We start from the raw sequence: 23533 nt of genomic DNA, 5'->3' as shown, positions 1-23533 counted from the left end.
TTATGTAGAATGGAACTGTTGGGAGCAGTAACTTTTATTTCCTCCATTTATCAAAATATTTAACTAGCATACTCCAAGGTGAGTCATCATTAAATAATGGTTCAGGGCACTGCTGAGGTTAAGCCTAAATCATTATAGTTGTTTCTCTTGCTCCAAACCCCCCAAATCTCCCTTCTGGCAGTGCAAAAACCTTGACAGCTATGGGCTTAGGTCACACCATTTAGTATCAAGGAACTGTCAGATCTTGTTTTCTTTTTGCTGTTCTGCTCATTAGTCAAAGCAGATTCTTTGCTGCAGCGGGTCTGCATACTGCATCCTAACCCAGTACATCCTCAGGAGTGTGATCCCAGGATGATCCACCATACGGGGTGAAAATATCAGTGCTCTGTCACAGTAAACCAACTCTAACATCTTCCTGCGTTCATTTTACACAGCTTGGCAGTTTTGCAAGTAGCCATGTTAAAGCAGCCTTCAATTTCTCTTTTAGCTTTTTTTTTTTTTCTTTTTTCGGTAATGTACCTTGAGGAATTAGGGTTTTTCCCCAACCCAAATATACATGTAGCAATGCTCTCAACGGATGGCCAGTACTTGACAGTATGTTGTTTGTGGATGACTTAAACGAATCAAAGACTCATCCATAATTAAAAGGTAAATAGAATGTCAGCTACAGAAAAACATTTTTTCTATTTCCTTCATAGTCTACTTGCAAAATATATGTGGCATTGAAGGACAGTGTTTTATTGTAACTTATGCAGTTGCCAGATATTAAAAACACTGCATTAAGTTGCTGAAATGTGTCATTCTTCTACAGAGAAAAGTACATATCTGTTACATTTTTATTTTTGTTTTATAAAAGACTGAACAGATTTTTGGGGTGTAGATAGGTAGATATATTTTGCATACAGAAATATTGATAAGAGAGCATTGCAACACAAAGTCAAACACAGATAATGCTAGGCAATATCGGAACTAAATTCTGCTATTCAAAGTACATTCAGAATCAGGCCCTGATGCATCTTAATTGTGGGGGTGTGAATGCAACATACTGTTTTTCCTCTTGACCCTTGATCCATTCAGTTTTTCTTATTCTTTCATATAAAATATAAATAATCTTCTTGTTTCAGTTTATTTTAAAGTATCTGAGGTGGGATTCATGTCCTCAGGTTTAAGCTGTCTGCAGAGGCCACCTTAGAGCAGACAGGGAAAACTAAGCGGTTCCATAACGTGATTCATCTTATCCTCAGGAAGGTGCCTGAAGTGGGTCAGGTGAATCACCTTGGCAAAGTGACTACAGCCCTCCCTTAACTTCACAGGTGGCAAGCTCAGCAAAGGTGTAGACATCTACTGTATTGTCATCTAAAATCAGTAAGATAAATCCTACTCTTAGTGTCTGTATATGTGTGGGGTTTTAGGATTTTTTTTTTTCTTCATTTAAATTGCTGTTCACTGCATCTAAATGATACACAACTGGGAAGAGGAATCACGGGAAGATGTTGTCTAGGATATCAAAGTGGCCTCAAATATCCTTTTGTATAAATACCAGCACTACATTAAATTGCTTTTGATCACAGCATGATATATATGAAGAAATGATAAAATCCAAGTGCTTGCATATTTGGGGAAAAAGAGGGAAAGATGAAGAGAGAAAAGCTGCATAGTCAGGGCTTATTTTTAATATTTTTCAGATTCTGTACTAATCCATAGATGCAGGTAGGCTACCTGGCCCTGGAAAATTCCCATACAAATCTACAGATGTCCACAAATGATCAAAGGTCAGCCTTAAAAAGTAGGCTGGCAAATTTAAAGCAATTGGTGATCCATTCAGCATTTGTGCAGTAACCATATTTGATATTTAAGGTAATGCCATCACTGGCAAATCCATTATACCTGCTTTGCTCACCTCATCTCCCATGCTCCTGCTGATAGATGTCTATGGTTTGGAAGGAGTACTGGTATCAGTTGAAAAGTAAATATGAAAAATAATATTGACTTGATTGAATCAAATCTCTGACGTAAACGTGAAAAGGGTGTGTATATTCCTACCAATTATTGGTCCCACAAAGTAATGCTGGTTAAATATGTAGGTTTTTTCTTTCACAAGTATCTGGAACTCTTATTTCCAGTGCTGATCTGCTAAATTGCAGTGTCAGTGAAATGAAAGTGAGATTAGAATTAGTCCTAGTACTACGGTTGTGATTGTGGACTGTTTCAGGCTAACCTATTTTGAGAAATTATCTTTGAAAGAAGAAATACAGTGACCTTTAAAATTGCTTTCTGACTCTAATAATCCCAAAGATCAATGATTTTCAAACTAACATACTCCAGCTTTTGAAACATCCTTTTCAGGATTTCAAATAATGTTATTACAGAAAAAAAAAAACCCTCAAACCTATAAACAGAGGCTGGCAATTCCAGGCAGCAAGTAGTGACCATGGGCAGCAAATCTTCAAAGAAATTATTTTTTTAGGGTGCTGGATCCTAAATTGAGCTGCAGAGCAAATATAGTTATTATTAAGAGGCCAGGTAAAGCATAACAAATATCCAGAAAACAGTACAGGCTAACGTATACTGCAAAGGGATTTAGCAAAATAATGTGTATTGAGTCATCCTTGGAGCTTGAAATTAAAATGTACATGCAAGATCCATAAGAATCCCCCCCCCCCCCCCCCCCCCCCCCCCGATTACCTTCTAAGAAAAATGAGGGGTTTTTTTCTGGCTATTGGCTCCTCAGCACTTCTTCTAGTTCAAACCACCTTCTATTTTAAGCCATAAATTGCATATATAGCTTAGAGTAACTCTTTAGCAACACCTTTAGAATAAAAAGGCATGATTACATTTGCTTATACTTTCAAGTGTTCCTTGAAGAGTCATTTTAAGGAGATACCTTCATCAAAGGTAGCAGAAAGGATAGTTAGATCTATGGAAGTTTTTTAACCTCTTTCTCCTCCTAAATAACATAGCTACATCACACGTCTGAACGTAACCTTTCTTAAGAAGACCAACAATCTGCCCCCAGGCTCCCCTACAGAACTTATGGCACCAGTTGAAATACACAGGGTCATTCTTTAAAAGTTTAGCAGTTTATGTAACTCTATAAAGGGACTACCATGAAATCAATAATTTTTAATTTTAAGAAAGGTATCTGTAAATTTGCATCTCTTATGCAATTTTACATTCAAAATGTTGTTTGTGGTAAGCAAGGCCAAGAATTTATTGTTAGTGTAATTGAAATCATCAGAATTTAATTATTGTTAGTCCAGAAAAAGACAGAATAATAATGCAGTTAGGATTTTTACGTGCACATTTCTTGGTTTCTAGCCCTTTTCTTGCTTGAAGGGTGCTATGCTCCCCCTTCTCCAGCTCCTTGGGTTGGGGCCTTAAGGCCAGAGGTTTCACACTGGTGCTGGCAGTGAGGGTATCACGGGGGGTTGGCAGCATCTGGAGTCCTTCACAAGGTTGTTCATGTTCATGTCATGGAGGTTTCTTCTTCCTCCCTCCAGGATCCATTCAGGGGCATTTTAATATGTTTGCTAATGTGCTTTTACACCTTCCTCTTTCTTCATTGGTCTGCAGCTCCATTAACATTTGAATTTACTACATATGTTGCCTTGTACTTTTGTTAGATACTACTTCTTTGTTCTTTTTGTTGCCCTTAAAACCAGATTTGTCCAGCTCAAGTCTGCATTTCTTTAACTGACCATGGATGAGTTGTTCATGGGCGTGAGGTCTCTGTGCCTGTGCCCCGTCTCTATCCTCCCACACCTGCACTCCTCTGCACCGTGTCCTGTGTCCCCACGTCCCCAAACTGCTGCAGTCTTCCCAGACCTGTGTTCCTTTGCACTGCCTCACTGCGTTAGAGCTGTGAGTATCCCACGCTATGCGGAGTAACTGCTTGTTACTGCTATGTCTGTGTAATCCTGGGGTTGTACCATGCAAAGATAAACACAAGTAGTATGAATTAGCCGTTGGCACCTGGTCAGTTAGAGAAATTGCTGTCACAGCTCAACCAAGTAAAGCAAAGCTGCTGTAGGTCGAGAGAAGTTCAGACAGAGCAGATCTGACAAGCCTCAGTCCTGAGGCCTCGCAAATTCAGTACAAAGCTTATGGCCTGGTTCTAGCTACAGCAGTACTGTACTGCAGGGCTGCATGGTTACAGCAGTACGATGCTTTGCTTACTGTTGTTCAAATGGTTTTTGTTAAAATGTCATTTTTTAATTAATTTTACCACAGTAGTATCTGAGATGCTATAAAATATATGTACCATAGAAAATAATTAACATGTCTTAATGCTTTAATCATTTAATTTTGTCAAAACAGACATGATCAAAGCAACCTCTGTAGTCTGGAGGTGGTTTTACATTTTAGTAAAGAATCTGGGCATGTATGTCTTCGTTATTCTTATAGTCACAAAGCATGTATATTAAAGCTAAGTCAGTCGTAAATTTAGATTTACAGTTAAGCACCCAAACAAAAGTAACGTGATCTTCAGAGTCTGAGTATAGGCTGTTCCTATGATATCCTATCTCAGTGTCTTAGCGGACTCTGGGCTAATTTTGTGTCATGACCGACAACTGTATTCCCAGATGTGGGTCATGACCATTAATGATAGTATTCCTGTACAGAGGTTACACAAATCTCAAAGTAATTGCTTTTGCAACTATTTGTGGGCTATTGTGAAATATTAATCCTGGTTTTCCAAGAAGAAAAACCAAGTCATTTTGAAGCGGGCAGTGGATTCAGGGCTGAAGGTAAACAACTACTGAAGCTAATTAATGACAATGAATTTTCATTTGATGCTTTTACGAGGATTTAATACTAAAAACTGTGGAAACCTGTGTAGATATATTGGGAAGCAAAACCCCATCATTGTTATAAATGCAATGCAGCTGATATTTACACTTTTTCAGCCTACTGTCATTTAGTAAGGTGACATACATTTTATAAAATCATTTGCATTTTCCTGCTCAGTTACCTGTGTCTGCTTACATTCCTATCGGTGGATCGTTTCATCTGCTTACTCTGGATGGACAAGCACTGTCCTGTATCTTCAATAGGTTGTCTTAAAAATGGCGGCAACCTTATCTGTGCATAAGGAGGAGATTATGACCCAGCTGTCATGTACCCATAGAAATTGTCTGTCTCGCCCTTTCTGTGTCAAGAGACTTTTGGCAGGAACATAATATTCCCTTCAAAATCAGTTTGTTCCTTTGCCTTTTTTTTTTTATATATTCCATTTATCTGATTCTCCTTCTTCTAAACAGTCTTCAGCCCCGCTGACTGATTAGATCCTAATTCTTTTGGCATGCTGTCAACTTGTCCTAGTCAGAATAACTATTAGGCCTTTGCTTTTGCTACTCCTCTGCAATTTTGTTTCCCTTTCTGTGCTTCATGTCTTTTCTTTGTGATTTTCACCTATTTTGCCTGAAGCTGTCTTCTGACAATATGTTACCACCTCTCTCCGTGGATTTGTTCTTTGCCTGCCCAAGTAATTTATTTATGTGTTAGCTTCCTCTTCGCCATTATCCAGGCTGTTTGACTTTCTGTGTATTGCTTTTCATAGTGCCTCAAATCCCTAGTATGTTATTAACAATTTGAAACAGGAGGGCTTTTGTACCTTTTAATGCAACAACTTAATCATGCTGACGGTGTGTTTTTAAATTACTGAAATTCCTCGTGCGCACACACTGAGATAACACCTTGCATGTGCCTGTTACAGCTGTGGAACTGAACATAGACTTCAGTAAGTTTTTGGTGGTTTGTTTTTTTTTTCTTTCCTTTCCCTTGGCAGTTAAATGACATATTTAGATTACATGCCAAAATGAATAAAAATCAGTCCTTAGATTATTGTGTTCTATTCCTATATTTTCATCATATGTATTGGGGGGGAGGAAAAACACAAAACAAATCAGGAAAAAACATAAGGTACTCTGTTCAATTGAAACAACCCTTCAAAGCCTGGTACTTGAATGTGACAGAAATTTCATCCCGTGGCTTGTTCTTAAACTCCAGAAATAAATGGAGAATCATATACAATTCAGGATAGGGTTTCTGTTCCTTTGCATTAGTTCTTCTGTAGAAGGAACGTGTGATGAAGGCAGACAGTAGAAATTCAACAGTAGAAAGATCAAAACAACCCTATCTTTATTCCCCCTGCATGTCACAGAAAGCTAAAATGCTAACATCTTGGATGGAATTGCTCACTGTGACATATGTTATATGTTGATGGCATGCTAATTATGTTTTCCTAGAACGCTGGTGGACACTGTATTTCTTAGACTTCTTGTAACCATAAATTCTAGTTACTAGCTATCATCTGGGGGGGGGGGGGGGTGTTTCTTTGTTTGTTTTGGTTTTTAAATTTTGAATTTTGGGGGGGAGTCTCATTTCATGTATGGTACCTTTCCAGTAAAAACCACCTAAGTAGCCACACATGGGACCATAAGTTCAAACAATATTAGTGAGTTTTGTATGGGTTTTTTCCAGCTTACCCATAAAGTGATTCCTCTGGGCAAGATGCTCTGTTTCCAATCTTTGTAAGGAAAATGAACAAAAAGTAATTTTATCTTTCTGTATTTTCTTTTCCCTCTGTGGAATAGGTCTGGAAAGACAGGGAAGGCTTGACCCCAAGGCAGACGCTGGACCAAAGTTGTAGATCATGAGACCAAACTCCTTAGAAGGCAACCACTGGGAACAGGCAAGAAATGTTTCCCACAGTTTTGTGAAAAACATTTTTATGAATACTGTGTGAATATTTTTCTGCCATATTGATTTTACTGATCAGGTTTTGAAAGATTATGTCCATGGTTGTTGTATAAAAGGATGGAGGTAACTTTTATCTCTCTCCATCTCCCTTTAGGGGGATCTCAGTAGCTATTTGAACAGCAGGAGTAGCAGCCAAGTGCCCAGCCTTTCATCTTTGAGTCTCCAGAGAGTCTTGACCATTTGTCTTGAATATAGACTTCACTAAAATCAGCTATATCTTTGTCACCTCCAGGCTGGGTCCTAATGTACTTTCTGCAGAGCTCATTGCATGGTGAACATTAAATTAGAACTCTATAAACTTAATTTGCTTCCAGTGCTTCATTTGCTTCCAAGTGTAACTCTTGGTATTGATTTTAACTTATATTTAACTTTTATAGTGGTAGTCATGCGTACTTAAGAGGTTGCTACTTCTTCACTGCTGTGAAACCTGACCTGAGTATTAGAGTTTAGCCATTGGAGACAGCAATATTCCTTTTCTCTAGAAGACATGGAAAGTATTAACCTAGTAGAAACCATATTTAAAAGCTTTGAAGACATTCTGCATACCCTGTCTTCTGATGTTTATGTAGTGGGACTGGAAGACATCTGTAGAATGGCAGCCATTACTGGTCTGATCTAACATTTATTTACTAATTCCTTTTTCAAACTTAGATTTTATTCTTGCGAAGCGTCTTTTAATGTTTTCTCATAAATACACATGTATTTTGCAACACACAGGAGATATCAGGCAAAATCCAGCACTGTTTTCTATTCATTCTCAGTCGTTGCTCTTCCTGGTGATAGTGTCAAGAGAACAATTGTGATGAGGTCTGCAAGTACTCTTTAGTGACCATCATCCACAGGCTTTAACTTTTCTAGAAAATTCTGGAAGTTTCTTCACATCGCAAATGTTACGCTTTGGTTTTCCTCTTAATTTTTTTTGCAAAATTTAATGGTAACATTATACATAGTTTGATTTTGATAAGATCTTCTACAGCTAGTTTGTACATAGCTGACTCCACTCAATGACTTTTTGTGTAATCATCTTTCTTCAAACTAAAGTTTAATTTTCTGGTTTTAGTATGCAGACCACTGTGTGACCTGTAGGTGCTATCTGGTGTTGAGCTTCAGCTCCAGCAGTAGAGTACAGAGTGTAAAGGGCACAGATTCCCTTTGACTTTCTGGACCACAAGAAAGGATCTAGTAACCCTTGAGTCAGGTAGAATGCATGGATGTGGCAAATACGGTGTATCCTCATGCATAGAATTAGAGCAGTCATTCTTCATTCAGTCACGTGTACGTGCTATCAGACAAGAAATTCCAGTTTTTATTTTGAACTTTCCTAGGATTTTCTGAGATGTATGACTCTCATGAGAACAGTCAGACCTTCAAATTCCCTGGTAGTTGAATTTTTAAATGATGTATGAACTTCAGATGAAGTTATTACCAACTGGTAAATGTTTTAAGTTTTTTCATTAATTTTCAATGTTAGTAGTGTTAGACCTATTGCCATATAACACAGTTTGGCTTAAAATGACATAAGGAAACCTGAACATAAAAAGAGACTGAAATACAGTTATGATTTATGATTTAAAGATTAATAAATAAATCACTAGTGAGCTTTTCATGAGAAAACAAGTGAAAACTGTTTCTACTAGAGAAAGCAGATATTGAATAAAAGTGGGTAAATACAGAAATTATGGAAGAGACATAGTTTGGAGAATAATAACCAAAACATTAAAGTTAATTTATTTTTCTGTAGAATGTTGTGAAATTGTAGCCATAAATTATCAAGAGTGATTCCATGCTCCCTTCAAAAGTGGTCCTTCAACCAGCCATCCTTCAGGCTGCCAGGAAAAATGGGGGAGGAAGGCCAGAAAACTCCCCTCCTACCCTGTCTAATATTATTGATGAAAATTATATATTCCTTGGACACTTTTTTTAAGTTCTGTAAGTCAGCATTTTAAAGGAAAATCTTTCTTTGATTAGAAATTTTTCACCTAGAATATGCTACTGTAGTAGTGGTTGATTTCTGGGATGCAGGAATATTTCTAGCTGCATAATGCCTTCTCCTTTCCAGAAACTCACAGGGACTGCAAAGGAGTGTCCCCATCCATTGCAGTGACCTTTCTTAATTTATGCTAACTGATAAGATTTTTAGCATGTGGCTGCATGAAACGTAGTAGGTAGAAATGAAAAGCATATTCAATAGTTAATAACATTAAGACAGCCAATACTTCATCAGAAAAAATATCTGGCTCTCACAAGAAGACTCAAGCCATTATAGAAAAAGCAGCAGAGAGAAAATGTAATTAAAAATCTGTAACAGCTTCTTTTCTGACAATGTTTTCAGTTCTCTGCAACTTTGACGTTTTCTATCTTTATTCTCTTCTTGAAATTACTTTTTTATTATGGTAAGCATTAAATAGTGATAAGGAATTGAAATTTGCTAATAAAGGGAATGAATAGAGTAATGGTAAAAATAATGAAGCAATAGGAAGATACAAATGTACATAAAATACCGTAACGTTGTTTTGCAGAATGCTGTGGTGGTGTTCTCCTGCTTATACCACCTTTGTGTTTTGCTTAAAATGTTTCTTGTGACCATTAATTCACTCCTTTCCAAATGACTGGACAGGTTTTCAGTTGCTGCTAATCAACATAGTTCAGTGACGTTAATCTAGTTTTTTTCTGCCACAAGAGCTATCTTCAGAAAATAAATATTATGCATAGATTAGAAAATGAAACTGCTAACTCTACTGAAGGAGCAACATCTGTGTTGCCACCTACCCAGCTGACACAGATTTTTAAATTTGGAATTTTTCTATAAAGTGGTATGCTGAGATTCTTATCCAGGCAATAAAACCAAGCAAATAAATTCTGCAAAACAAGACTCCTGAAGCACACTAAAGCAATTTTTTTTTAACGTGCCTCTCATTAACTAATCAAGAGATAGTTGGAATACTGCAAACTATTACATGGGGTAAATGGTTTATAAATCAAGATAACCCTTTGGGGATTCAAGCCTTGCCTGAAAAATTATGATTATGCCATTTCAGGGAGAGCACTTGCCAAAACATCAGCTGAAGCGGGAAGCTCCAGCTCATTGTAACTGTTGCTGCTAGATGCTTCAGCGACTCCCGAATGAAAGCAAGCTGTAAGTGATCATTTCAGTTGATGGGTGGATTTCTCCTGCTACATATGAGCCATGTAGCTAGTGAGGATGGCTGATAGGAGAGCCTCAAGCCAGGCGGAGCTTACTATAAATACACAGATATGAGAAAAAATGTAGAAAAATAAACAAGTTTGATAAAACAGACAAGAATTCTCTGCATATAATTGACAGTATACTTTAATGATGGCTTCTAATGACACAGCTTTAAAACAGGTCTAGTTGAACTCTATCTACCAGGAGTGAGAGTGCACCAAAAGGTGTGCTGGGCTGAGAAGACTGTCATTTTGGTTGGTGTTCTGCCTCATTTCTACCTGCCATTACTCCTTTTACTTTTTTGTCAAATTACTTAAGCTGATAGTACACATCAAATGCCAAATAGATGTTCTGTGACTGAGGAGTATAAATGTTCTACTGACAAGTCCTCTATTGAGAGGTAGGTCACACTTAGCAGTCTGAGGATTTCTGGTTTGTTGTTTGCGTTGTGGTGTGAGAGACGAAATGGAGCTATCACCACTGATTTTCTTATCCAGCTCATCTTCCCTACCTGACCTTTAGATTATAGTTCTAAAAATCAGGTATTGTATTACTTCTGTATCACCCAAAGTTGTCTGAGTCTTGGTAAGTGCTTGCCAAAATGAAAACGCTTAGTTTGCTTTAACTTATTCACCATTGAACTTAAATGTGTTTTTGTGAAGCACCTGCAATAAAATCAAAGATGACATTGCTAGACCCTTCGTAGCTATGAACAGTTATTATGTGCTTATTTGTGTTGTTACAGCGTAAGTAGAAGTATGGGCGATAATGTCTTTGTTATCAGTTATATACATTAGAACTCCCCACGTGACTTCCAGGACACAGTACCAGGCATCTACAAATGGAAATACTGGAAGCCCACACAATTCTCACAGTCCAATCCAACAGATAAGCATTAGATGTATTCGTTCATAATTCTTTATTACAACACAAAGGACATGATAGGATCTAAGTATGGAAAAAATTGATGTAAAGCATATGCAATAAGCAGAGGATTAGAGAGGGACATGGTAGACTAGACCTTAGCTATAGTACCAGTTCTACAAAGGAGATATTCCGTTGAGATCTATTGAGAAGATGGCTTTGAATCACCTTTTGACACAAGACCTAATTTTTAAGATCAATGCAATCTTAAGATTTAATGTAGTGATATACAAAGCGTGACATAATTGAAAAGCATGGAAAATGCAATTATGCCTGCTAAAATGAATCACTTTTGTTAAAGAAATTTCATGTATTTTTAAAAGCAGAGAATATAAAAAATTGTTTAAGTTAGGTATTTAAAATTCTTGTTAAAGAGAATAAATCTCAGCAAGGGAACTAATGCTACTGATCTCCTGAACGTGTCATTTTACTCATTCATAAGATTTGGTTTAAAAAGGAAAACAAAATCCAAACTCTATATTCCTTAACATGATAACTTGGCTAAAAAGACAGCTCTTAATAAAATATGAATTTGCAAGGAAATTCTTACCCTCCTTTCCGAAATTAAGTTTAAGTGCTTTTACATGACTCATTTACTATTAGTATTTGTTAGTGAAGGTGGTGAAAGCAAAGGTTGTATAAACAATTTGCTCTTGATCATTTTTGATGTTAAAGTACTTCTCTAAGAGCCGTTTAAATCTGCCAGCTCTGTGTGTTCCTCCATTTTCTCATTTTTCAGAAGTACGAGTGGATAATGAAACTACATAATGAAAAAAAAATCCACGATGTTAACAGTCAGAAATGCTTATTGCAAATGCAAAATGGAAACATGTTGTCCAATTGATTTATTGTTGTAAATGTATGCAGTGGAAAGCATAAGTGTTTCTACTACGTAAATTACCTCCTTCCTATGAGGTTTTCTTCTGTGGCGCTACCCCTGATATATCACTATGCATTCGAGCCACCAGCTCTGTTGAAGTCCATTAGAAATTCCACTTCATATAATACATTTCACTATTATAGCAAAAGTCTTTACTCCCAAGAGTGAGTACTGTAATACATTTTTATGATGTAATTGTCCACAGCCTGGAGAGCACCTGTTAGCTAAATCTGATTTAGTACATTGCTGCTACCACTGGTAAAATACAACGCTGTATAGTAAACTAGTTGAGAAGCAAAGCAAGAAGTTGATTTGCGTCCATGTATGTGTGTGTGCTTGTATGTGTCAGATTTAACAATAGTGTACTTTCATGATATTTTTTTCCTCTTATTGAAAATCTCATTCTGTATGTAGCAAGGACACGAAGATACATTTTTGGTTTGCATGCGGTTTACAACACACAACTTTCTATCAAAAGGAAATGATAGAATAATGTGAATTAGCAACGATAGCTGATAGATGCATACTAATACTACTGCTGTCAAAATGCTTTCAACAATTTGTTATTATATCTAGTGCCTTTTTAGGAAACTTAGACTCTGAAAGTTTTACTAGTAAATATTTCTAAAGATTACTATGTACAACTGGAATAACTGCATTTGCTATTTCATAATATATATGCAGTGTAATTCCTGATATAACTTCATAACATAGTCTAATGTTTTTTGAAATCATTCAAGGTCCATTCTGTTAAGTTCCTCTAAATTGTCATGCTCAAATGAAAAACTGAACATCATGCATTCTGAGTTGTCACATATTTAAGACATATGAGCAGATGTCATTTGAGTGCAGAGATGTCAGAATAAGTGTTAGTAAGGCTGGAATACCACTTCTTAATAGGAAACTGTTTCTGGTGAGGAATCCTTCAGACAACATATTAGACAGAGCTCTTTCAGGACCGAATATGGAGCTCCTGTTCCTGTGTTTTTCACATGTGAAAAATAGTTACTCTATCTCCCAGCTTGTGTTTACGTAAAAAGATGTTAACAAATACCAATCAACCCCTGATTATGCAGCTTAAAAAAAAAAAAAAAAAAAGGACAATTGTATGTCACAGTTTTTGGCAAGCTCCTAAATAAAGAGAATTAAGTTTATATATTTGAAAACTTAAATTACCATTTTTTCTAAGCCTGTTGATCCTTATGACCTTGTTTGTGCTAAATATGGGACTACATGCAAGGGATGGCACAATTTTATACTCTATGGGCTTAAATTAAATGCCAAAGAGCTTCAAAAGCCATTTTAATTGCTAAAATGAAAAGATGACACACATCAAAGAATCTTTATTTTTTTCACGCTGATGCCTACACAGCTTTTTTTATATCCATTTAAAGCTGTTAGTAAGACTTCATCCTTATTATGGAGTCCCTGTATTGTCTTCATTTTTTAAAGACTGCAACATCACAATTTCAGAAGGAAAAAGAAATCAAGAATGAAATTGCCGTGTTCTGACTTAGAATCACAGCAATATCTGGGTTTACATGATGCTTTTCCATTCCTATTTTTCTCCCTTTGCCTCTAAGGCTGTATATTCCTTGGACTGGAAAACCAGTGGTGTCTTCTGCTCAAGCCCAGTCTAACCCAGGGTGTACCCCAAAATGGAGCATGTTTAGGCACTCGCCTCCTGTGCAGTCTTAGTGTATCCTACCCATGGTACTGCAGGTAACTTGCTTAGCAACAGTATGTAAATGGGAATTTGTAAAAAATCATATAAATGGCAGATTTAATAATCTCCACCAGAGCCTCTTGAAGCTGTACTGTTAAATGGTAAACAATGAAGGTGTCTTTGAATTCCCAGCACGCCACAGTTACAAGAGACATCCTTCTGAAACTGATGAATTAATGCCCAAACTCTTCATAAATGTCAACAATACCAAACACTCTTTTGAAAGCTTTTCAGCATCCTTCCAAATTTAGGATTATAATCTGTGTATATGCATAAATACATACAAATTTGCAAAAGTGCTATATATTATTGCAAGGTATATAATTATGAACATTCAAACAGTACTTAGGACAAAGGGAAGGAGCAGAACCCCCCAAATGATTTAATTTTCAGAGTTCTTGTTATCCACGGTTCGCATCAGTTATAACTGGAGTGATTACCTACTCCTCAAAAAACTCTGTATTTTGTTAAACTTTAATACTCCTTGAGTTTGGGTTTTCCGTTTTGGCATTCATTTCTGAAATTAATGTTAGAAACGTTACTTTGCATGCGATTTTATTTCTTAAGTATTTTTTTTTATAAGAGAAGTTTTTCTTCTTCTGTAGAAACCTATGGTGGATTCTGTTTGTTAGGTTATGTGAATAAGACTGACATGCTATTAATCTTACAGTAGTTTGATGTCCATGTAATGCTGCATGTTTTTATCCATAGCCAATTAACGCTGTATTTACACTGGGTTTTGATATTGCAACAAAGACTACAAAAATGCTAGTTGCATAAAAAGAATTCAAAGGGAAAACCATGTTGATTTAGTTTAGAATGAATCATGAGAGAAGAAACCAGGTCTGTACTGGGTCTGGCTGGGATAGAGTTAATTTTCTTCACAGTAGCTGTACGGTCTCACGTTTCAGGTTTGTGGCCAAAACAGTGTTGGTAATAAGGGTTGTTTTAGGTATTGCTGAACAGCACCTGCACAGCATCAAGGTCTTCTGTTCCTCACGCTGCCCCACCAGCGAGTAGGCTGGGGGTGCACAAGAAGTTGGGAGGGAACACAGCCAGGACTGCCGACCGCAACTTACCAAACGGATATCTCAGACCATATGATGTTGTGCTCAGCAATAAAAGCTGGGGAAAGAAGGAGGAAGGGGGGGCATTCCAATTTTTATGGAGCCTGTCTTCCCAAGTAACCATTATGCATGATGGAGCCCTGCTTTCCTGGAAATGGCTGAACACCTGCCTGCCGATGGGTATTATTAAATTAATTCCTTAGTTGGTTTTGCTTGTGCGTGCAGCATTTGCTTTGCCTGTTAAAAACGCCCAAGTTTTCTCACATTTGCCTTTCCCATTCTCTCCCCCATCCTGCTGCCGGGGAGTGAGTGAGCTGCCTACCACGGTTAACCCACAACAAGGTCTTAAAAACTTTTCCATTTCAAAGAGGCAACCTATCAGAAATCAGAAGACCTGTTCAGGGAAGCCAACTGAGCTGAATTTGTCAAAAGTTCAAAGATGGAGGAGGTTTGAATAAAATTTCAAAGGTGTAAAAATCCTGAATCTAGGGCAAAAGATACAAGCTGTAAGCAGGTAAACTAAAAGAATAATAGAAGAAAACAGAAAACTTTTTAAAAAGGTTAAAGAAAGTAACCAGCCAAAGAATCTTAGGTGGTTCAGAGAGAAACTAAGAACTGCCAAAAGTCAAGCTAGCAAAGCAGTATGTAACAAGTACCAAAAGTACCTTGTCTAGTAAAAGAACCAGGAAAGAAGCACTAAAGCCTTTGTTACAATGAGAAGGAGGTCGAAGATAATTTATGTACTAGCCAAAGCCTAAATAGAATATTTTAAATAGGAGAGTAATATTGACTATTAGCTGAAGTAGGATGGTTAATGGAAAAAGTACGGCAACAGTATCCAGCATAGATCTAAACCATGTTCAAAGGTCTAGACAAATTTCACATAAAATAATAGATGTTAGAACAAGAATTTTTAATATAAATAATGAATTTCTCTATTTACAGAAAGGCAAAAGCATGGTCCAGCCAGCTGCAGTTTTTTAAGCTTGACCTCAAAAGAATGCAGAGCTTTACAGCTTTTTACAGTGAAAGGAAAGCGAGATAAAATTCCCCATCAGGTTATGAAATGACGTCTTTAATCGTGGCTGGTTTACTAAATAAAGTGCTGTAGACGCCATTTATTCTGACCTTAGCAAAGTTTCTAACTTGGTAACTGTATGATAAATTATTAGTTAACCTGGAGAAAAAGGTTGTTGTGGCAAGAACTTTATTATGGATAAAAAATTAGAGACAGCAGTAGCTTTTGTTGAAAGGGAAATTAGTGGACTGGGAGATCATTAATATCATTAATGATATTCTTCCAGGAACAGCCTTAGGACTTATCTCTAAAAAAAAAAAGAGAGAGAGAAAGAAAATGTATCAATAATTTTCAGCACAAAAGTCAATGCCATTCTCCAGTCACATGTATAACATATTGTGAGAGGTCTTCTTATTCTGCTCAAGGGATCGGGAAGGATTTAATTTGTTGTTTACTTAGTTGGTTTCTTCTAGGCTTTTTCTCTTAAGTTCAGGAAATTTGATGGAAGAAACAAGAGAACTGAGAGTGGCTTAACCATGGAGCAGTCAATCCTTCCTTAGAGCCTCCTGGATCACTGGCGTAAGACTTAGTGATGTAATTTACATTAAAAATATTTCTTCATACATTTTGAAATGTATAATGAGGTAATTTGGGGTGTCACTATTAATAATTTACTGTCCTATGTGGACTTACAACTTGGATCTTTTAAACCTGATTGAGATTAATACGCTTGAGATGGTATGATGCTTTAATGTTTCAACATTTGTACATAGTGGATTGGACAACTGATAACAGATATAAAGAAAGTGTTGGATGATCAAAACGAATGCACGATACTACTGCAGGAACACAGTACATTGTCCTTTTCAATTCAAGATCATTGAGAACGTGAGGAAAAAAATTGCTTTCCATCTAAAAACAGTGGAGTGGGTGAGTAGTTTGATTCTTTCCCAAACATTTACGTTCAGCTCGTGTTTAGATATTAAAAGGGTCAGCCTGACTTCTTCAATCTTTATGGCAGATTTTGCAAAGTTTTCATGCTCTATATTGTGCACTCCATTCTTATGTGAAAAGGATGAGTTATGTGTTACAAAATGACAAGTAACAAAATTATTTAACTACTTTTATTTCTATAATTGCCAGAGTGTTACAGATATGTTCACAGTCGCCACATAGAAAATGGATGGAGACAATACATGGCAAGTATATTAATGAACTGATGAAAAAGAGAAGACATAATTAGCAATATCAAGGGAGCAGGAAGAGATATCTTCAGGTGCTGGGCTAGCTAAACACATGCTGAACTGACTAATTGAAGGCTGATGGATTTTAGCATGTTATTGTTAATGAAGCAGAAAGGTATGCTGAGAAATGCATCTTCTCTCTCTCCCTCTCAAAAAAAAAAAAAGAAAAAAAAGTAACCATGACTGGAAGAAAAAACTGTGGAGGAGGCTGAAGTGATGAATGGTGTGAAGATGGATGTCAAAGAAAGTAAGTATAGTAATAGCAGGAATACGGGACTGTCCCTGAGAGGGCAGGTGGAAGTCAAAGGAAACCATACCTAGCAGCATTAAAACATGTTGCCAGCAGCAATGCATGTAACATCTGCATATAATGAAATTTAATTTTCTGTGTAAATTATTCACAAAACCTCTGATTTCTGTTTCACCTCTAATTACGATTGCTAGAGATTCGCTTTTGAAAACAAAGAGTAATGAGTGAAGAGGATATGTCTGCCAGGTGCCTTCTGTAATGACAAGGATTCAGATCATTAACTTTTGCATTGGATTTTGCTTTCTCATACACAGAGTTTCTCAATCCATTCTACCAGCTTTTCAGTAACAGGAAGTTATGATCTTTATGGTATAAATGTATGTAGAAAAATTACATGCATTTAGTCTAGAGGAGGCAGAGTGCTCCTTCCTGCAGGCTGGCATTACATATCCTTAGGAGTAATTTACAGCCTGTGAGGGAGAGCTTTTGATGAAGAAAACATTGAATCTGCAATTCTCTATTCTTCAAAGTTGAACTGCAGCTTCATATGACGGTATTGTACAGGAAATAGTGCTGATTCACATTACCACAAGAAAAGCACTGATAAAAACCTGATTCCTAAGCGCCTTTTCAGTGTACCTTGAGGTGGCAGCTCCATTATGCATGCTCCCCATGTGAACTATGGCCTTGTCCCTTTTTCAGCTAATTTGCTCCTGGGGAAAACTCCTATTATGAAATGTCTTTGTGAAGCAGCATAAAGAGGATTATTTCTTGTTCCCTCTTCAGCTGCTTAAGCACAGACACCTTGAAACCTAGTCCAAAATGTGTACAGAAAGGTTGCATTTGCTTTTGCTCTCCTGTATCAGAGTTAACAGTTTTCTTAAGTTAAGAAGGAAAATTAATCACGATCTTCTAAAAGGGACGTATGAGCTGAAACTGAATCCGAACTCTACTTTAGTGGGCCGTTTCTGTTATACAGTAAGAACTCCTAAATAAAACTACTAAGCCCGCGGACAAATTTACAAAAAACTATTCACTTTGCTGCTGCTCTGGGACCGCTGCCCCCCGCCCGCGCTGCGAACCGCGGCGGCGCCATCTTGTGGAGCCATTGCCCGCGGACGTGCCGGTCACGTACCCGCTTCTCCCCTCGAGGGGCGCCGGGGCCAATCAGAATGTCCCACGTCGCGGAGCCGGGACGCGTGCGAGCACGCGGCAGGTGGGGCCGGCAGGGCGGGACGGCGCCTCCCTCAGCCGCCCGTTGCCGCCGCCGGCGCCGCCGCCTTCGCCTTGGCGGGCCGAGTGCGCTTTGTCTGTGGGCTTTGAGCTCGGGGGATGGGTAACGTGTTGAAACGACCCGTCTGCAGAGGGCCCGGGTGAATAGAAAGGTTGGGTTCTGTCAGCAGCTTTCTTGTGTCATTCTCCTCCCCAGGGTCCCCAAATAACCTGCCCTTCCCCACAGTGCTGGGTGATAATGCTCGTTAACCCCGACTTCTGTACCTTAAAAAGAAAAAAGCGTGAGCCTGCGTGATAAGTAAGCACCGTTCAAAATAATCCTTGAACACGGGCTATGTGTTTGTACGCGTGATAAAAGATTTTCATCATCAGGATGATGACGCTTTATTGTCAATTATGTATCTTTCTGCTTAGCTCCATTCCTGCTGAATTTTGTTTTAATACAGAAATGAGCTATAATCAATAACTTGTCAAATTATTCATTCCTAATGGACTAGCCAAAGGATTTTGACATTACTCTCTGAATAAATTATCTGAAATACGTATTTCTATTATTTGACCAGCTCTCTAGATTATTAAATAATGTTCTGTGAATAATTTATTCAACATTTTTCTGTCAATCTTTGAATAATTTACTCACGAATACATTATTTTTATTATTCAGCCAGCTATATTTCCAGCATCTGTGGCAATGTCTTTGTTGTGAGAAAGCATGAAGATCTCTGGAAGGAGAGATAAACTTTTTAAGTAGCGTAACTTAGCTTCTTTTTAATAAGCATTCAGTACCTTATTTTATATACCCAAGTGCATAATTAAATGAATCCATTTTCATCTCTCTCTCTTAATTTAACAAGTAGTTTTCTGCAACAACCTTTAACTTAATGATCCCTACTATTTTTATTGAAAATCTTGCATTGTTGCTGTCTTGCTTGTTTTTTCAAGTCTTCAACAACATTCAGAAAATTTCGATTAATTTGCGTGCTGAAGATACATAATGAGGAAAAGATTTACACGGCTTGCCTGATTCTGTTAACCCAGGTATTTTGAACATAGTATCTATATAAATGCATACTGAATAAACACAGGTCTGTGATACACAAACACAAGTGAAAGGAATGAGCTTTTAAAAACGCAGTCCCGACAGAGGAAGAGAAGTGCAAGGAAAGACTGAAGAGGCAGGCCAACAAAAGGTGTGTTGTGGAATATCTGTATCTATTTATCAGGCAGTTTTTCATTCAAGTAGTAGAGAAACGTTCCAAGCAGCTGTGCCAGAGCAATGATGTAGTGAAATGATTTGAAGATGAACAATCCTACCCCCTCCTACAGCATCTATTCTGCAGTTCCCGTCCTGGAGGTGGGACCATGAGGTGAAATCAGGGAGCTTGTGACTGCAGCGTAGTGTGACCTGTTCCTCTGCCCTCTGGAGTCTGAGTGGGAAGCTAAGAGGTGCTTTCGTTACCCTGGAGCTCGAACAACATTTTATTATTTCACTACCTAGCTATTTGGGCTGGAAAATAATTTTGAATATGTGATGTGTGCTCTTAAGAATTGGTAGCATGGAGAGATATAGCTGGCAAAGGCAAACTGGAGGGCAGGGGTAGTATCTGAAACCAAAATCTAGATGCTGTTTCAGTTCCAGTTTAGCAATTACTGGGAAAATAATCTGGTCTGGAGGCCAGAGCCAGGACAGCTTACCTTCTACAAATTGTGATATCCTGGACATAAATGAGATGAGCAACATATCTTCATTTCTAGCAGAAAGTTCTAGTGACTTTGAAACTGTGTCCATTGGTCGATAGGTGCATAAGGAGGCATAGAATGAATTTAAGCCTGTCGAATCCCACCTCATTCCCACATTTGGGAAGGCAGGGATCGGAAAGATTTAGCTTGTTAACTACCAAAGATCAGAGGTTTGGCTAACTGCCAAAGGTAATTCTTCGAATTATCTAACCTAATCTGACAGCACTTCTACTGCTGACAGCAAAGATTCTTGATTTTCGGGCATGCTCAGAATCAGCCTGGTTTGGACAGGTGGGTACCTAAAAAGAGAATTTAAAAGGCATTTGGGGGCTTTCAGGGTCATGTTTGTAACTCTGAACAGTACCACATACCACCATGTTACTAGAATGGTAATATTGGCTTCATGTTTCTTGTAGGTTAAAAAACTAAGGACTGACCCAAGAAGTATGACTCGCATCTGGATTTTAGGAGTTTAAAGTAGGTCCACAACCGGAGGTGACTGGAGCCAAACCTGAAGCTGCTGCTGTCCTTTTGAGCCTGATAGCAGGTCTGTATTTTCTTTTAACATGGAAGGGAGGTGCTGTCACCATTGCTTGGCTTAGTTTGAGGGATCTACTCAAGGAAAGGGCTGGGGATCTAGACTTACATTACCAAGTTTGAGCCTTTATACCTGCTGTTGAGGAGGTTGGCCTAACCATGCCATATGGGCTGATCTATCCAGAAAAAGAAGAAGCAGGAGGTGTATTTGAGAGAATTGAGGGAGACTGTTGAGGTTATTTCTATTTTAATCCATTGGTAGGCTAATAGAAATTGTATAAAAATTTAGGAATCAAGAACTGCTGCAGAACAGGCTAAAACTTCAACAGCTTGTGGGTGAGAATAGCCATAGGCTCAGCGAACAGGCAAGCACCCTGATACATGCTATGGAGGACAACACAAAGTGCAGAAAATAAGGCCAGATATGCATGACCCAGTGCAGCAAAGAATCTCCTTATGGCCTGTGCTGCAGCTACCCACATTAAAATGAAGCTGAAACAAGTGAGAAGCCCTGTTGTTGTGGTTTCACTGTAAAGATGAGTTTGGAACCTGCTCATCATTAACCTTTGTGTAGTAACTGAAAGGAACAAGCATAATCATGTTTTTATTGACTAAATGAGATTTTCTTTTATATTCTCTGTTCCCATATTATGTATCTATTCCTATAGAATTTTGTCTTCCCTCCCCCTCCCCCCGCACCATTCTGTTGTTGTTTGGGGGGTTTTTTACCCTTTCTTTGATTACATCCTAACTTTTCTCATATTAAAATACTTAGTTCTTGTTTGGGCCTTGATTTGTTTTAATTCTTAATGCCCCAAAGGTCATAAGGGCCATTTATTCAATTATTCATGCAGCCATTGGATGGAGAAGCTGCACACTTCAATTTAGTTCCAAATGCTTGCAAGTTAGCAATTAAGAACTGCTGTAAAGTCCAGTGAACTCAGGACCTCCTGCTTTTATAAGGTTATCTAAGTATCAGTTATGGGAAAGGACTAAAGGAATTTTACCTAGATGGAAAAATGTACTGTGCCAGAATGAAGGAAAGAAACTTCCCTCCCCTCCCGCCCCCAGTGGCTATGGTCCTCTCTGAATAACAGTACAAAAAAAAAAAACAAAAAAAACCCCCAAAAAAACCAAAACCAAAACAAAAAAAACATTCTCTTTCCTACTATTACTGTTCGGCTTTTAGCTACTATGACTTTGTTTATCTTCCTTATAAGGAAAACTACAAAAGCTAATCTTAATACTGGATTTTACAATGTTTACTGAGCTGCTTTTTAAAAATTTTCTGAGCTTGTAAAAGTATAATTATCGTATCCTAATAATTATAACAGACGACATTTCTCTTCCTCTTCACAGTGTTTGATCTAAACTGCAAATTTCTGATCTTCTTGTCAAAGACAGAGCTGTTTTCTTGGGAATATTTTGAACTTTGATGAAAGTTTTATGACAGTTCCAACAAAACATGCTGCTCGTTAAAGTTTTATATAGAGAGAGCTCTGTCTGCATTGTTTTGGAATTGTAAATATCACATAATTGTCATCAACGAGTAGTTGATGAAATACCTGTTCCCAGAAGCTTATATCTGTAGACAGGAGTTTGGTGTCTCAGACGGATATGTGCTTTCGCTGTCCCAGAGTACCAAGACATGGCTCTTTTCGTTCTGTCATGGTGATGGTCCCAAAAATCAAACAATGATGAAACTGGTGATTTATTTATAACATTTTGCAAGGCGTTTGCAGAGGAAACAAATTTTGTAGTCTTAAAATATCTTATTCGGTCTTTCTCTTTGTCCCACAAGGTACTAGGAGATTAGTGTCCCATTAGTTTCCTTCATACACTTTTTATGAGTCAAAACTTACGCATCTGTCTTTGGATAGTAATGAATAGCTATGGTTCCTCAGCTATGTGAACATTAACTGCAGCACTGTTTTATCATAGGACATCTAGCTCAGACAACTGGCAGCTGACACAGCTGCTAATTCTCCCTAATATTTAAGCCTCAGGGAGTCTTCCTAAAACAAATAAACAAGACGACTGTAAATGTGTGTATATATATATATATATTTTAAGATTATTTCAAAAACTTGACACATGTTAGTTTCAAATCACTTGGTATTTCTTGTAGTTTCTCTGATAATTGTGGAGAGAAAATGCCCCATTTAATGAAACACTGTTCCTTTTCAGAAGCACTTGGGTAATTTGACTCCCAGACAGCACGAGGTTTTATCTTGTCATTATGAAGACTTCATGAAGCTATAAAGAAGTTACTCAGACAAATTGTTTTTTTAAAGAGACAGTCTAATTAAAAATTAGAACATTATTATTTAATATTTTCTAATTAGAACAGATGCCATTTTTCTTCCCTTCTAGCTGCATGAGAAATACCTGACTTTCCCTTCTGGCTCCATGGGATGTGCACACACTCAGAGGAAGCAGATCATCGCTCTTCAAAGTCTATGTACACCACGCAAAGCCAAAAGTAGTGGCCCGGGTGAGTTAAATGGTTCCTCAGATGGGATGTATACTTTGCATATTGGCAAGTGGTATTTTTCCTGAATCACCTCCTGAAGGTGTGTTTTTTGTCTTTATTGACAATGTAGGGAACCTAGGGAAATTGTGTCTGAATTTAGCTAAGTTAAGTGTCTAGAGTTGGGTGATGTGAATACCTCTTTCAGTCATAAAAGCAGAACATAGATGTTCATTTAAATTGTAGTGCTGGCAGAGCTACAAAACAATGATAATCACAATATAATTAGAATCCATATCATGAGAAAGTTATGTATACAAAAGTGTTAGAATGACAATAAACTTCAGAAAGACAGATTTAATAAAATGAGGGAGCTCATCAAAAATGCCCTAAGGAGAAGTAAACTCCTTGGATATGGCATTTATTCTACTTAAGGAAACAGTAATAGTGTCTCAGGAGGTGTTGTATTGCTGAACAAAATGAGAAATAGGAAGA

General features: G+C 37.6%; 1 long non-coding RNA gene across 1 annotated transcript; it reads left to right on the top strand.

Moving 5' to 3' along the window:
* The first annotated feature begins 16981 nt into the window (after window positions 1-16981).
* Window positions 16982-23284, top strand: LOC115343100. The gene is made up of 3 exons (XR_003924003.2): window positions 16982-17055; window positions 20448-20578; window positions 22942-23284. It is a non-coding gene; the product is annotated as an uncharacterized LOC115343100 (long non-coding RNA).
* Window positions 23285-23533: the final 249 nt, after the last annotated feature.

The sequence above is a fragment of the Aquila chrysaetos genome, chromosome 1 (assembly GCF_900496995.4).
Source record: "Aquila chrysaetos chrysaetos chromosome 1, bAquChr1.4, whole genome shotgun sequence".
NCBI classification, from domain to species: domain Eukaryota; kingdom Metazoa; phylum Chordata; class Aves; order Accipitriformes; family Accipitridae; genus Aquila; species Aquila chrysaetos.
The sequence above is the reverse complement of the archived record's forward strand: the minus strand, read 5'-3'. Positions and strand labels throughout refer to the sequence as shown.